At 43.6% G+C, this 17,344-nt stretch overlaps 1 protein-coding gene across 1 annotated transcript in view; it reads left to right on the forward strand.

The window, feature by feature from the left end:
- LOC138448430 (NACHT, LRR and PYD domains-containing protein 12-like) overlaps positions 1-17,344 on the forward strand; it is a 434,278-nt gene that overhangs the window by 231,222 nt on the left and 185,712 nt on the right. The window lies entirely within an intron of this gene.

Consider the following 17,344-nt stretch of genomic DNA (forward strand, 5'->3'; position numbering starts at 1 on the left):
CTGCATGTGCCCTCCCAAGCAAGCTTTCTTTCCCGTTTGTCTCAGAGTCACCTTTCTAGTGCCATAGACGCCACCCTGTATTGTGCCTGCAACGCCCGCCCACCTGACACCGATTTGGACAGCTCGGTAGTTTGGTGCTTGTTACAGTGTTGCATGGATGTATTATTGTTTGTTGAAAATGGCTCTTATCTTGATGACTGGCATGCTCGGCAACACCTGTAAGATTGACTTATGTTTGTCTCGGAGACTTGTTGACTATCAATTTTTGCTGTTCTTCCTTTATTCACACTCTTGTCGCGTCTCAATTGGGTATGGCGATGAATAGCCAATACCGCTCAGACCTGACAATGTAAACAAAATACTCAAAGCGATCATGCAGCAAGTTGAGTTTCATAGGTATTTTTAATGAAAATGTCCTTTTGATGACATATGTTTCAGCGGTTTGCCTTTATCAAATCTGTGCCAATTACTTCATATGTTATTGTAAGAACCAATATTTTTTTGTTGTTTTTGTGCATCCATTACATCACACACAAAACATTTGTTAACAGTACGTTATAACGTATCAATTAAAACAATGTACAATTAGGTACGCATATAACCAAAACAGCACATGTTGAAAATACCATGTGGCAAATGGAAAATGACAATGGAAAAATTAAACAAAAAGAAAAAAAATAATAATAGATGAAAAATTGATTAAAGTAAATGCCAGAAATTCAGGGTTGGTATAGGGGAGGATTGTTGGGGGTAAAGGAGAAGGAATAGAAGGAGATACCAGATGTGAGACAGATTTTCTTTGCACTTCACCTTATCATTTGTTGATCTATAAGTGTCACAGTAACTAAAGTACATTGACTTTAGTAGCACATTGTGATTAGCTTATTTCAATAAATAACAGTATATCATCTTATTCACTTGTATTGTTAAAATTGCAAATATTGTATCCATTAATCCACAGATTGTTAATTTCAATTATATGACATTCTATGCACTTATATAGTCAGATTCTTACCATCATTCTTCGGTACCCTTTTTCATATTCTGATTGAAGTAAACGGATTAGATCCCTGCAAGCATAAATAGTTTGTATTGTAATGTATGTGTTGTTACTTTACTTTCTACACGACCTTTTTGTATCAGTAATGTTTTAAACTACTTATTACTTGGTTGTTTATCTGCAGTGATGCAGCTGTCCTAAGGTTAGATCCTTATCCTCATCCTGTGTTGCACGCATAACGCATATACAGAGTCTGTGATCTTTTATACATTCCTGCGTGATGTTTAGTATCTATCTGTTCCTTACCGATGTCTTGATTGTCCGTGTTGGCTTTTCTCGTACGCGAGAGAGCCGGCGCCATTACCTACTTGTTGATTTTCGTTGCCATGGTTACCGTGGCACCGTTAGTCCATTTTCTATTCCCATATTCGTAACAGATGAGAAAAAATCATACATGCTTATGAAAGAACCCACAATGTACTTCCTCCCCAAAATACACAAACCCTTTGAAAAAATCCCAGAAGGATGACCGATTCTAAGTGGAATTGGATGGGCCACAGAGAGAATCTCTGAATACTTAGATACCATCTTAAGACCCAGAGCGAGTAAACTCTGATCATTTCTGAAGGATACCACTAATATGATTAAAAAATTGAAGTTGATTGAATGGAAAGATGAATACATCCTGGCCACTCTAGATGTCAACGCCCTTTACACATCGATACAACGCAAATTGGCAATTACAGCTATAGATTACGCTTTTAGGGAAGACTCAGCCTCATCCTACCAACAGGTAGATATGATAAAAGAAATGCTACAGACAACATTGGACTACAGTATATTCATGTTTGACAGTACATTTTACCAGCAGACGAAAGGTGTGGCCATGGGCACAAAATATGCTCCGGCCCTGGCCAACCTATTCATGGGAATGTTTAGGATGAAGAATTTGAAAACAGGATGATACTTTGGACTCATTGTATTGACGATGTCTTCCTAATTTGGAGAGGAACACCATCACAATTTGAAGAATTCACGAACAGAATCAATAACAACAACTTTGGGATACAATTCACAGGAGTGTGTGATAAGAACACAAACAATTTTTTGGATTTAAAAATACACTCAGATGCCAATGAACTAGAAACGTGGACCTTCAGGAAAGAGACATAGGTCAATTCAATACTACACGCAGACAGTTGTCACCATGCACCAACTATATAAAACATTCCCATTGTTTAGTTCGTAAGAGCACGACGTAACTGCCAGAAGCAACAGAAATATGAACAGGAGTGTGAATTACTAAAGACACGTTTCCAACAAAGAGGATATACAGAGAAATCTCTCAAAAAAAGCATACAAAAAAACACATGAACTGACTGAAGAACAGACTTTGAAAGAAAACAAGAAACAAACCAATATTGAGCATTCGAAAATGAACTAGATATAGTAGTAATTACTATACAATTACCAAGATTCTAAAAAAATACTGGTTTCTTTTGAGACTCGATACTAACATCAGAGAATATGTGGATGATAAACCAAGAATCATCTTTAAAAGAGCAAACACACTCAGGAATATACTCAGTCCTTCACTATTACCCATTGAAATTAATACAGTACAACAAACATGATTACAGCAGGAGAACGCTGGATTTAGGAAACTGCGGAACATGCACTATGTGCAGACACGCACATGAGAAGACAAGCATGTTTACTGACATCAATGGTAAGACACTAACGATTAGAGAAGCAATCAACTGCAGGACACAGTATTTAATTTATGGCATTATATGTAAATGTCACAAACTTTATCATGGAAGTACAAAACAAGAGCTGCGAATCAGAATAAGAGAACACTTATCAAAAATAGGGAGTCAAGATCCCAAGTTCCCAATAGCACACCATTGGCAAGATGCACACCAAATGGATAACAAGTCAAACTTGAGATTCATTGGACTTCAAAAAATTACGTTTGGAAGAAGAGGTGGTGACACAGAAAAAACTCTGAGACAAGCGGAAGCAAAATTAATATGTAAACTGAATTCAACTGTGACTGGTCTTAACTCTGATAATGAGATGGTATCTTTTCTTTAAAATACAATTTGATATAAATCATTTAGGATAGGATCTGTATGTAAACCTTGTATTGTATGCATTGCAGTTTAATTTAAGTACATCGATATGAGCTCTGATGACTCGAGGTGAAATGTACCATATAGTAATAAATAAATTGACATTATTCACTGTCAAGATTAAGTAAAACATGACACCATAATGTGAGAACAGGTGTTGGCACAGATACCTGATTATGCAATAGTAGGGGATTGTAGTGATGTAGGAGAATACACTTTGGCACATCACTTGAATGTGGAAAATAATATTTGTAATACAGTCTATAATGTTGCAAGAACCCGAGATTCTTCGGGGATTCTTTGTGAGAAGTCTTAGATGCAGTAGGATACAAGTGAATCACACTAATGACACAAACACGAGCTGATACAGAAAATCATGTGTGCATATCATAAGGTCACCCACTTACAAGTGAATATGTTAGTAACATCAGTTAAGGTAGTATACACCCAAAAAATGGGGACACAAACATGAGCAGATATAGGAAATTACGTATTTGTTTCAGAAGTTCACCCGCTTATAAGTGAACATGTCAGTAACAGCAGTTAAATTAGTATACACCTAGAAATGGGGAATACTCTGATTGTTTCTAATATAATAACTCAGATTACCACTAATGCATACCATTTACCTGTATAGATGAGGAATTAAAAGTAAAACATTGTAGAACTCAATAACTAAAAGAGTTGGTATTTTATCAGAAACAAATGAATTAATATAATATATTTGAGTATGAATTATTAAATCGCCAACCTCGTTTCTTAACTTTACGAGAAACTTGTAAAAATAGGTATCCTCATATTAGAATTGATGATACTTAGGGCTACGGCACATTACGTGCAGTCACAAAGGAAGGTGCGTTCCCTAAACATGGCGACGCTCAATGAATATGGGAATACAAAACAGAATAACGGTACCACAGTAACCATGGCAACGAAAATCAACAAATAGGTAATGGTGCCGGCTCTTTCGGGTACGAAAAAAGCCAACGTGGACGATCAAGACACCGGGACATCGGTAAGGAACTTCTAGATACTAAACACATGGATAATATCTTTGCACAATCGTAAAGTCGAGACAACTATTTGCAAATAGATCTGTCGGCAGCAACGTAAGAAGCGCTGTCTGATAATGTGCGCTGAACATCGCGCAGGAATATATAAAAGATCACGGACTCTGTATAGGCATTATGCATGCAACACAGGATGAGGATAAGGATCTAACCTTAGGACAGCTGCATCAATGCAGATAAATAACGAAGTAATAAGTAGTTTTACAACATTACTAATACAAAAAGGACTTGTAGAAAAGTAAAGTAACAACACTGAAATTACAATACAACCTATTTATGCTTGCAGGGATCTAACCCATTTACTTCAATCAGAATATAAAAAAGGGTACGGAAGAATGATGGTAAGAATCCGACTATATAAGTGCATAGAATGTCATATAATTCAAATTAACAATCTGTGGACTACTGGATACAATTATTTGCAATTTTAACAAATCAAGTGAATAAGATGATATACTGTTATTTATTGAAATAAGCTAATCACAATGTGCTACTCTGTCTATCCCATTATGTCTAATTTTATTAGTCGCTTATGAAGTCAATGTACTTTAGTTACCGTGACACTTATAGGACAACAAATAATAAGGTGAACAGCAAAGAAAATGTGTCTCACATCTGGTATCTCCTTCTATTCCTTCTCTTTTACCCCAACAATCCTCCCCTATACCAACCCTGAATTTCTGGCATTTACTTTAATCAATTTTCCATCTATTATTATAATTTTTTCTTTTCGTTTTTATTTTTCCATTGTCATTTTCCATTTGCCACATGGTATTTTCAACATGTGTTGTTTTGGTTATATGCAACTTACCTAATTGTACATTGTTTTATTTGATGCGTTATAAGGTACTGTTTACAAATATGTTGTGTGTGATGTAATGGATGCACAAAAACAACAAAAAACTGTTAGTTCTTACAATAACATATGAAGTAATTAGCCAAGATTTGATAAAAGTAAACCGCTGAAACACGTGTCACTAAAAGGGCATTTTCATTAAAAATACTTACCTATGAAACTCAACTTGGCGCATGATCTCTTTGAGTATTTTCTTTACATGGATGTTTTATTGGCTGGGGGTGAGTTTCTATGGAACATTTGAATTCTGGACGTGTTGAGCAGAAATAAAGGGAAGGTGTGAGTGTTGAATAGAATGCCTGGTCAGTATTCTGAGTATGCTGTTATGAGTTAATGGCCTTATGATAATATTGAAAAAGGACAGTGCTTGCTGTTCAGAGGGGAGGTTACGTGCAGATGAGCTAACAATGAGTGATTTAGGTGCTTGCGGACATGTAGCGGCTATGGTTTCAGCTTCAGTTACAGAGTGTTCGTATAATGAGATGGCATGCTGAGGGCTATGTTACACTTAGGTTTCCAGTGGTCAGTGCTGGGATTGTGCACATAAGTAGTTTAGGGGGTTTTGTGCTATTAAAGCTGTGATGCTGCCGAAGGTCAAAGGATATGGTTCTTACAATTAAGATTTGACAACACACAAGTAGCTGCAGCAGATGGTAAATATTTTGTTGAGGCCGGCGGCAATTCTTGGTTGTTCGTCAAGTGCATACATTGCAGAAGGGGGGTACATCTCAGCGTTGTGGCATATGAAAAATGTATGACCCTGGATGCATAATTGCAGTTCGCACTTTGTTTCTCTAGAAATATACCTGTTGTTACCCCCACATGGACTTTGTGGAAGAAAGGACACAGAGGGGTGTTATATCTTTCACTTTTTTTATTAACTGACATCCTCCCCACTGGCTCCTCCCCTTCCTCCTCAATGGTGTGTCCTTAAAGGGCACATACAAACACAAGGTTCTCCTCACAACACCTCCCCCACCCATATCTCTGTACGTCCATCTCACATTTCTTCAATGAGTCTGCTGGGCCTCTTGGTGGTTTGTCTCGGCCGGTCGCCTCTCTCATTCTCAGTTTCCGGTGAGACTAGCCCTTTCTGCTGAATGGCTCCTTCTTTGCCGTCTGTTGTGTTTTGTGTATCCTGCATCCTGGCTTGTTCTTGGTCCGATGCTCTCTCCCCACCGGGTACAAGGTGCTTGAAGAACGACGCGCTTGTGGTTACTTCCTTCTTTCCGTTGGTGGAAGTGACCATTGTCCCTTTCACTTCTGTCACCCGTAATGGTGTGCTTTCGTAACTTGAATCAGTCTTTCTTTGGATCCTCTGTTTCACCAGGACTTCATTTCCTTCACCAAAAACCTTCATCTTCGCCCTCTCTTCCAATCGGTCCGTTCATTGTCTAGTTTATTCCCTCTGGCATCCATCTCTCTTAGATCTGCCTCCATGACTTCCACCTCTCCTGCTTGTGCCCGATTCGCTCCATCTGCCTGGGGTAGCCTCGTCTTTGCATTGTAGGCTCTCATCAGGTCATGGGACGGAACACACGTTGTGGTGTGAGGCGTGTTCCCATAGTGTTGCAGCATTCGGCACATGGCCTGTAGCACCGGCAGCGCCTCAGCCACAGCCTTCTGTATTGTTCTTTTTATGGACAACATGAACCGCTCTTCCATGCCATTGGCCTGAGGCCACAGCAGGGTTATCTTTGGGTGTGTGAAGCCTAGGTGCTTTGTGAATTTATGGAACTCATGGCTGTTGAATGGCGGCCCCTTGTCTGTTTTTACAGTGTGAAGAATGCCACATTCACTGAAGACCTCATCAATTACACCAGCTACGTGGGTGAATGCTGTGGAGGCAGCCGTCTTTACAAATGAAAATCTCGAGAACTTATCCATTATAACTAGTTGATAGTCTCCTTTCTCCAGTGGTCAATAGAAGTCCATTGCGACCATGTACCACACCCACTCAGGAATCTCAGTCACTTGTAGTGGGAGTGGCCGTACATTGATACAGGAAACACTTCATTACTGCCTCCTCCACCATGTTATCCATAAATGGGAACCATACAGTCTGCCTGAGCATCTTCTTGGTTGCCTCCCCCCTCGGTGTCCCTCATGTGCCAGCTGCACTAGGCTCCTTCGAAGGGAAGATGGTATGACTAGGCAACATCCTCTTAGAAGTATCCCATTTTCGGACATGGCCAGCTCTGTGCAAACATTTGCCATCCGTTCCATCTCCTGCTTGTCGGCACCCCTATTGCGTGGTAGCTGCAACTTATAGTCCTTCCACTTGTTGGTGCTGGTTAGTTCCATGGCCAGGATGATGGCCGGGTCTTCATGTGATGCCTGTGCCAGTTCTCCCATCGTCAGCACCGGTGGCATTGCCTGCTCAGTAACATAGTAGAGATACTCGGCAACCCCTTCTCTCATTAACTGTTGCCTCAAACTCGGGTGCCGTGATAGGTAATCGTACCCTCCTGGCCTGTGGACGATATTATAGTTGTATTCTTGGAGGCAAATGCCCCACCTCTCTATCCTGGGCAGCATCTTCTTCCTTGCTGCCAAAGTTTCTTTCTCTGCCTGCGAGTACGCACTCTCTGTCTGAGACAGTGCATGGCTGGTGTAGGACACAACAAAGCTTGCTGGTGCCTCAGGTTGTTCACGTTGGGTGAGGGTGGCCCCTAAACCCATGTGGCTGGCATCAACCACAATCTCTGTGTGCCAGGCTGGGTTAAAGTAAGCCAGATGCATTGCACTTGCCAGCTCCGTCTTGATGGTGTCAAACACCCTCTGGCATTCCTGTGACCAGTGGAACGGCTCTTCCTTCCGCAATGGTCTCTACAGTGGTTCAGTGGTAATGGTGTATCTCGGGAGGTATTTGGCACAGTACAGTGCTATCCCAAGAAATGACCCAACGTCAGCTACTTGTGTTGGTGGCAGCAGTTCGCTCATGGTGCGTACCTTTCCCGGATCTGGTTGCATTCCCTGGCTAGAGAATATGTGGTCATAGAATCATAGCTTGATGTTGCAGTTCTGATAGTTCAGCGTAAGCCCAGCTCTACTCAGGATGTCACAAACAGCCATGATGGCTGGCTTGATCGTGCTCTTCCTGGGATGTCCCGTATATCAACATGTCATCAGAGTAATTAAATGCCGACCTTACAGGAATAAGCAGCTGCCTGATCGCCTCCTGAAAGATTTCTGCAGCTGATGATATCCCAAAATGGAGGCGTTTGTAACAAAAGTCCTTTGTGGGTGGAGAAAGTCATGATTACCCTTGACCCGGGGTGTAACTCCAACTGACGATACCCCTGGTTGAGGTCCAGTTTGGAGAACTGGTGGCCCAATTTAGTTAGACAATCATATCCTCTATTTCAGGTCCTGGGTGCCTATCGCGGTGTTGGCCACTCTCATATCGATACATAGTCTTATTATGTTCCCTTCCTTTGGCATTATGATCAGGGGTGAGATCCACGGTGTGGGACCTATCACCCTCTCCATTAAATCATTGTCTATCAAGTGGTGCAGTTCCCGGGTCACTGCCTTCTGCAGGTGAAAACCTACCCTCCTGGGGTGCTGCGGGACATGCCTGATATTCTCATCAATGTGTAGCCATAGTACAGTGTCCTTAAGCTTTCCCAGCCCTCGAAATAGCTCTCAAAACACTTGTTTAAAGACCTCCTTCCCCATCATCGCTCCAGTCATGTGGGCGATGCTTTGGTTTCCAACTGGGTCTGCACTACACCAGACCACTTCATTGTCAAGATAGTGGACCTCTATCAACCCCAGCGCCTTCGCTGTTCGGTAGCTGAGCAGGCACTTCCCAGTAACGGGGCTCCTAAGCACGTGGATGGTGGTGTCAGTCGTCTTTCCATTGTGCAACAGCGTCCTCTGAAAATTTCCAAGTGATGGCAGTAGCGTGTTTGTTCCCCCACTGGAAAATGCACACCTTGGACTGCGTCAGAACTCTCCTGTCCCCGTTTGTAGGAATCCCTGCTCTCCCATTATGTTTATGGTGGCGCCTGTGTCTATCAGGAAGCAGTGTGTCGCCTCACTCATTTTGACAATTACCTTTGGGGTGTCATCTCCTTCTTGCTCGCCATGCATGAGATTGAAAAACTCAGCAATATGTTCAGGGTATAATAGCTCCTGTGAGTATTGGCCGTATTCATTGCATATGTCTCCTGGGCATTCAATCTGTTATGCACAGTACCCCGCCTGTGGCAGCTGTTTTTCGCCTGGGGCCTATCCATAGTCCTGACCCTGGTCCATGGCCCTTATCATTCTTCTATGCAGCTGTGGGTAGAATGGTGGTGGTCTCTACTGCTGATGTTGGTTTGATCTGGCGGGTGAGCACCAGCCCATTGGCATCGCTTGTGGTTGTCGTCCGGTCGGGAATGCTCTTCCTTCTCTAGAGACAGTGTGAAAGTGGCCTCCCCTGCCACAATTCTAACATCATTGGCTGATGGCTGGGCACATTCCAGAATGTGGGAATGCCTAGCCACAGCAATAACATAGTCTCTGAGGGCATGGACCTGTCCGCGCCTGCATGATCCCGTCCCTCTGCGGACCTCTCGGCATGATCGGGTTGTGACCAGATCCTCTTTCTAGGTCCCTGGTTGCAGAGAATGTTGCCACAGTCTACTCTTTGTCACCTTGCTTATTGGCCGTCTTCATGGCGGTCGCCTGAATCTTTCATGGACTCTCGCCATCTCTATGACCTCGTCAATTGTTAGTGGCTTCTTCACAAACACAGCCCTCTATGACGCGAAATCAAACTGCCTCGCCATCGGAAACGTCTGAAAATTGTCAGTGGACCAGCTTCTACCAATGTTGAGTGATGAATTCATCCATGGTCTCATGCGGGGATTGTTGATTTGTTGCATACATATCTCTCCTAGTCTCTATTAGGTTGTATCACCAGCTTTTTCTTCAGTGCCCACTGCCACAAGATCATCATAGGTGGTCCTCTCCGATGCCGGTATCGTCTTGATGATTCCTTTTATCTCCTTCCCAGCGAGGTTCATGAAAATGTCCTTCAGGAGCTGCGATTTCTCTTCCCCAGCGGCCCTGATGAAATCATCAAAGTCTTCGAACCATTTGGTCTACCTTGGTCCCTTGTCTTGTTGAGGTTGCAGGTTAAACAGGCATGACTTCTTTACAAAGGTCATTTTGGTGTTGCTGATCCTCAGCCTGATCCACCATGGTGATAATTTATGAATCACCCAGCACTCCTGGCGTGCACTTTCCTTTTGCAATAAAGTGTTTCTGGCGCTAGCCACTCGTCAGCAGTCACACGCATGGTCCCCTACTTCAACCTGCGCAGTATTTGCAGTGTTGCCCCATGCCAGCTTGTATATGGTGACAGTGATTGGCACTTCGCTGGGTGTAGAAACCTGGCCAGTGGTAGGTAGCTGCTCTAGGGCCTTCACAGTCTATGCCAGTTCATCAGTATAGCTTTATATTAGCATGTGGCACTCTCCATCCCCACTGACTTTGTTATGATAGATGTACTGGGAGCTCAGTGTACCACATGGTCTTCCACAGTACTGTCGATAGCAGAGATTGCAACCTAAGTTCATGCCTTATTGTCGAGACTGGTATGCAGTTGGGGAGCCTAAGGATCTTTCGCCAAAAAAGGGCCTTGTATACTCGCCATATTTCCCAAAGGAGGTTTAACAAAGACTCAGCGCCACAGGTCAAAACAGCCATGACCTCTGGCAGACTGCATGAAAAAAATAATTGATTTTTTTATGTTAATCTTCATGTTGTTGTTGAGGTAGATCTTGAATTCGGCAATTCGTCTCTGGAGACTTATAGCTGTTTGGTACATAAATACAACATTGTCTGCGTATAAGATCCAGGACAGCTCGACATCCTGAAACAATTGTGGGAAGGCTCCGATTCTTTCCTGGGACTCTTTCATATCAGCCATGTAGAGGACGAACAAAAAGGGGGCCAGAGCGCATCCTTGCTTGATGCCCTTAGAGGTCAGGATGTTATCAGTGACATCACCTCCCTTTGAGACCAAGATTTGAATTGAAGTATTTGTGTAGTGTTCCTGGATGGCTTCAAGAAGGTCTTCCGGACATTGCCATTTTTTTTACTTGGCCCAGAGAAGTTCTCTGATAATTCCATCAAAGGCCTGTTCGAGGTCGATGAAACCTAAATAAATATTCCTTTTGGTTTCCAATGCATGCAACTTTAGCATATTTAGGAGGAATAAGTTCAAGGAGGTACCAACGCCACTCATAAATTCCGTTTGACATTTATCCAGGATTCCTGTCCTTATGGCCCAGCTTTTAAGATCTCTCAGGAGAATAGAGGAGAACAACTTTCCAATGGAGTACAAGAGGGCAATTGGCCTATAGTTCCTGGGATTAGTACGATCCCCTTTCTTAAAGATTGGTACGATTAAGTACTCTTTCCAAGTTTGTGGTATTGTTCTGGTTTTTAATATCTGATGGAACAGTGCCCGAATGAAATCCGCCCAAGATTCCCCGTTTTCTTTAAGCATATAGTTTGAGATGCCATCCGGGCCGGCCGTTCTTGAGGAATTCAGGTTTTTTATTCTTGACAGTAGTCCTTCCTATAGATTTTATTGAGCCATTGGAATGGTTTTCTTGCTCTTTGCTTTGGATCAACTACATCATTCTCCTGAAAGAGAGCCGAGTAGAATTTCACCCATTGCTCTTTTGGCACTTGATTAGAAGTTAGGGCAGCCTGGAAATCTTCTCCTTTATTTATAATCTCCCGAAGAGATCTTGCATTAGATGTTCTTATTGCTGCCAGCATTAGCTTGGCATCTGCTTGTGCACTCCAGACCGTTGCGGACATCAGCCAGTTTTTATATGACTGTTTACATTGCCTCGACAATTCCTCTTTATTAGGGAGGGTGCTTCTTCACAGTCATCGTGCTTCTTCGCAGTCATTGCATTTCAGCTCAGTGTTCCCTCCTTTTTTCCACCAGATCTATATTGTGTGTATGTTTCCTTTCAATTTTTCTTTTTTTTCATACTCCTTTAGTAACCATCTGTAGTCCACTGCGTCTTGATTATTTTTAACATTGTGGACGAGACGGTCCATTAGTTTGGGGATGGCCTGCGCTTTAATTTTTAACCTATTCCTTCCACACGATAGTTCCATTGTGGGTTTGGTATGTTGTTTCGCCTCTTTGGTCCTCCAGAGGAGTTCTATTTCCAAAAGCGCATGATCACTAGCTTTCTGTTTCTTGACTGTGAAGGAGATAATCCACTTTAGAGTGTTTCCAGCAAGGAAACAGTAGTCTAAGCATGTGCTACCTGAATTGCAGGACCAGGTATCCGCCTCTGGGAGATCACCTTTTGTTTGGCCATTCAACATTGTCATTTCTCTGATAGCCATTTCTTTGAGCCAGCGTTTTTCATTTATTTCTATACAAGAACTTCTTTTCAGCTGACCCTTTTTATCCAGGAGCTTTATATTCAAGTCACCGCAAATTATGATAAATTGTTTTTTATCCTCCAGCATTGATTTGTCAATAGCCGCCATGATATCCCCTAGGTAGTTTTCCATTTCTGAGTGCTTTGTGCTCCAGTACATGCTAATGAGGAGAAGTCTGCTCTCATGTAGTCCTCGATTTTTCACTAATTTTCACACATGGATGAGTGGGTTGGGAGTCAGATGTTCCAGCACCTGCAGGTCACAGTCGTCTTTAACTAGGGTCAGACATCCAGCACATCCAGCACAGGGTTACAGGGTCACAGGGTCTGCTGAGCAGGGTTAATGTATACTTGATATCCCTCGCACACTGGGGTTGTTCTTATCCAAGATTCCTGCAGGCAGATTCAAAGTTCCCCAGGAAGTTACTTTCTCCCAAATAGAGGTGGCCAAACCCCTGGGTATTCCACGAGGCCAGGAGATATCTTTTCCCATCTCCTTCTGCAGTAATCTATTGTGCCTTTTTTTCCATCCAAATGCTAGATGTTCGTGGGCTGTTTTCATATTTCTTCTGGTTCCTGTCCCCCCGGCCTGACTTTTTGGCCTTCAGTCTCGAGTTATCGACAGTGAACCTTAGCTCTGATAACAGCGTCGAGCGGTTTCAGAGGGCCTATACTGTTATTTTCTAACCCCGAACGGACTCTTCTGAATTCTGAGGGACATTGATTGATACTGGGCCTTAGATTTGAAAGCTCTCTCTGCCGGTGCTTGGTCTGTTTTGGCTCTTATATTTTCTTTTTTTTTTCCACTCGCTCCTCTCTGGACCGTGGGGGGTCATTTTCCTCTCGCCTTCCATCTGTAGTCTCTGGATCAGTGAGCCTAAAACCCAGGTCCACCAGCTCCTCCCTTGCTCACCACACTCTGCCTTTAATTCTCAGCAATCTTAGATGTACTATGATCGCATCGGGCCTTTGTTCATCAATGAATTTGACAATTGCTATGTCATCAGCTGAGATCTTTAGAGAGGCTGGTAGCTCGTTGAGGATAGACATCAGCTTGTTCCTGTTCAGAAGTATCCTCTTTTTGTCTCGCAGGGTCTTTTCCAATTTCAGTTTGTATGTTTGACCTGCTGGTTTTTTCCCCTCTCGGCTGGTTCTTCGATTGTCATCATCCTTTTGATTTTTTGTGTTCCTATGTCGTATATTGTCATTCATCATGGGCCTCCGTGATGTTTCTATACGGGCCTTCTGTCGTGATCTTCGTCTGGCTTCTAATTGTCTTAAGAGATCTGGGCTTTTTGTATTCCTGCATACTTGCCAACCCTACAGATTCAGGCAGTAGGCTACTGCTTTTGAAGCAGCCCTACCACCTACAGATTTCAGTGACAGATCCTACTGCTTTTTACAGTGGCAAGTAATTTATGTGAATCTAAGGCAGACTGCTTGAAAGCATGCAACGCATCAATTAGTCTGTCTGTACAGTGGGCTAGTAGGTGATTACTTTGATTGGGCTCAGACCAATCCACTGACCTGTCAGCTACGCCACTCTCTCCTGCACTCTTGCCAGTACAGCCCTTAGGTGAACGAGCAGTGAAAGCAAGTGGCAGAGTGTAACAGCATGACACAGCATCTGCAGTCAATTTGGTGTTAGCATTCAGAATTATACATTTTTAACATTTCATCTTTCCATGTTCTGCTGTTTGTCTGTTTTTTTATTTTCCTGTGATGTAATTGTTATGGGAATTATTATTTTTCAAACATGAAAAATCCTACATCTTTTTGGTCACAGAATGTTGGCAAGTATGTTCCTGTGTCATGTACTTCTTTTGTCTTCTGATTGTGTTAGGGGATCTCGGTTTTTAGTATTCCTTTTTTCCTCTCGGTCCCTTGGAAGTTGTACACAGGCTTTTGATCTCTGTCTTCTTGAGTCTTCCAGTTGTCTGTCAGGAATCGTGGTCCTATCTTTGTTTCTCTTTGCTCCAGTGCGCTGTGAGCGATGATTCAGCACTTTACCCCTTTTTTCCTTCCGTTCCAGCTTATTTATTTCTACAGTTGAGCTTCCTTTTTTGACCACTGGATGCAGGTTTCATTGGTTATCTAAGGCTTGCTAGTCAGACAGACTGATATTGTCCCACATTTCCTCCTCTTTGTTATTTTCAATTATTTCGATGAGGACGCTCAGGCAGGCGTTTGTATCCTGATCAGTTTAGTTGTCTGAGTCATAATCCGTCCCACGTGTTAAAGCATGTTTTTTTGTGGCCTGCTCTTTTGACATGTGGGTTAATTTCATTTCTCAGTTTTGTCTCGTCGCCACCCGATATTAGTAAGCAGTTGGTGTTAGTCGATCTGGGGGTACTGAGACCCTTTTCCAGAACTAAGGGGCCCCCGACTTGCTGCGTTACTTTCTTGATTTCCAGTTGACTATTCCCCTTTCCTTTCGGGTCTGGATTGGATGAGGGGCCGTGATAATTTTCTTGGGCCGAGGGTCTTTGCTGGTTGGTCTTCCTTATCCACTTGTGATCTTCCAGGATGGCCTCCATAAGAAGTTGCTTAGCATTCGATTCTTGTCACGCTAGATCACATAAGCGATTTTGCCATTGATGGGCTGGATCCGATTCCTTCTCCAGTCTCATGTCCAATCTTTTCACAAAGCTTTCGATTTCATTGAGCTGCTCCTTTGTTTTCAAGTTTAGTGTATAAACTGATTGCAGAGATTTGTTGATAGTTTCATATAATTTGAGAAACAGGGCGATCGCGATGTTCAGGGCTGCCATCACCACGTTCTGGGTATGGACAAAGTCATCCATTCTACCCATGCTGCACAAATCGCTTATGTTCCCTAGGGAGATCTCATCGATCCCCAGCTTCTGTTCATCTTTGAATTCCAGAGAGGGGAACCCACTTGGTAGGTCCGTCTGAATATTAATAGGATTCTGTAGGACCTTTCCCCACGGCCTCGTTCGACTCAGGTCGGATGTGTCCAGTAGAGCCTCATCGTCAAGTGCGGCTAGTTTATCCTTTATAAAGTTTTTCCCTTGCAATTTTCCCTGTAAGGTTTGATATAACTCGGATCAATTTAGACAGCAACCTTGAGTTGCTTAGATTGGTCTGGTCTGTATCCTTCTGCCCCTGGGGGAGGGGGGGCACAACATGTGGTGCTTGCCGAGTTCAGTCTCCCAGCATCCATCATTATTTCCAGGAGGGCCCCCATGTCATTGTTGACTTCTGATGGGTGCAATGGTGCATCCCCCTGCACCATTGTGCTGTTCCTTGATGGATCTCTAGCTAAGGGAGTTTTTAATAAATCACTCTCTTCCACTCCTCTCAATTCCTGTTGCCCGTCCAAGGTATCAATTTCTCTTGGGTCTGTTAATCGCGAATAGTGGGGCCTCTCCCTGTGATTAGGGTCTCCGTTTCCATCTGATTTTTTGTTTGTGGAGGGGTCAGGATTGGATGGTTAGGTTCAAGTACATTGAAGTCATTAAGTATAAGAGAAGAATCTTAAGTTTCCTACAGTTTCCATGGACCCAATTTCAGAGACCTCCCCCTGCCTCTTCCCCCAAATTTATGGGGGGCTCTTGTGGAGTCCTTGATCCTTCCATACTGTTCATGACGAGGGAGATTTCCCGGGAGATCTACTTAATACGGGAAGTTTCCCGGGGTGTCTTCTTGAGGATGAGTGCGGGGGGGAGAGGGGAGGGGCTATTGAGCTCTTTTGAAAACTCGGGTTGCCTTAAAATTGCCAATGGGCAGGGCACCCCTGCTAGCGGGCTGTCAGATCCCTGGGTCCTTAGATGATTCAGATCAGACGGACCTTCCTTTTCCCAAGCCAGGTTTGGTGGGCGGGCTGGTTCCCCTGCCTCCTCCATTTGGATAGGCTGGCTAGAATCAAACGGGATCTTGCTAGGAGAGACTGTTGTCGCCCGCCCATAGATTGTTTCCAGGTTAAGCCCAGGGGTCAAAGGTAGGGTAGGGGCTGCTAAAACCTAATTCCCACTTTCTGTTGTGTGGATAGGTGACATCGCCTCTGCCTCTCGCATTGACACTAACGTCCACCCCTTGTCCTGGGCTTTGTTTATGAAGGGGAGGCGGCTCTGTTTTAGGGGCAAAATTATTTTACTTGTTTGCACCGTAGTTGGTGAGAGGGTGGAGGCGGGGGCTGGGTAGGAAGCCAAGCGCTGCCTTACCGGCAGTCTAGTTTTAATCCTCTGTTCTGCCCCCAGATCCATTGAGTCACTCGTCAGGCGCCCCATTGCCCACGTAGTGCAGCTCCTCGAGTCAAATGTGCACAATGGTAATTGAGGCTTTCTTCACTTATTCCTCAAGAGGCAGTACCCGGCTCTCCAGGCACCACCAGCAACACCGACAACACCACTTGCGCTCCGCTGACGCGGAAGTGGGTGCTGATAAACGGTGTGTCAGGCTGCGAGCTGGCTCCTCCTCCGGAGTCTTAAGGGGGCAGAGCAGCCTTAAAGCTCTGCAAGAGCAGCAGTAGAAGTCCTCGAAATCGGGAAAAACAAGTTTAAGTATTTCCACTCCCTCTCTTCCATATTCACTCCCCCTACATCTCTCTATCATTCTCTCTGTCTCTATCACACTTCCTTTGCACTGCACTACCTGTCTACCACACACCATGTCTCTACCACTAACCCTGTCTCTTCTATACTCCTTTTCATATCACACTCCCTCTCCCTGTCCCTCAGACCCCTCTCTCTATTGCACACATTCTCTCTCTACCACTCTCCCCCTCTACCGCACTCCTCTCCTACCATATGCCCTCTCGCTCTACCACACTCCCTCTTTCTAACACACTACTTTTCTCCCTTTATCACACTGATTCGCCATACCACACTGCCACGCTCTACGACATTACA

This window comes from Ambystoma mexicanum, chromosome 1p (assembly GCF_040938575.1).
Source record: "Ambystoma mexicanum isolate Mex_15411 chromosome 1p, UKY_AmexF1_1, whole genome shotgun sequence".
NCBI classification, from domain to species: Eukaryota; Metazoa; Chordata; class Amphibia; order Caudata; family Ambystomatidae; genus Ambystoma; species Ambystoma mexicanum.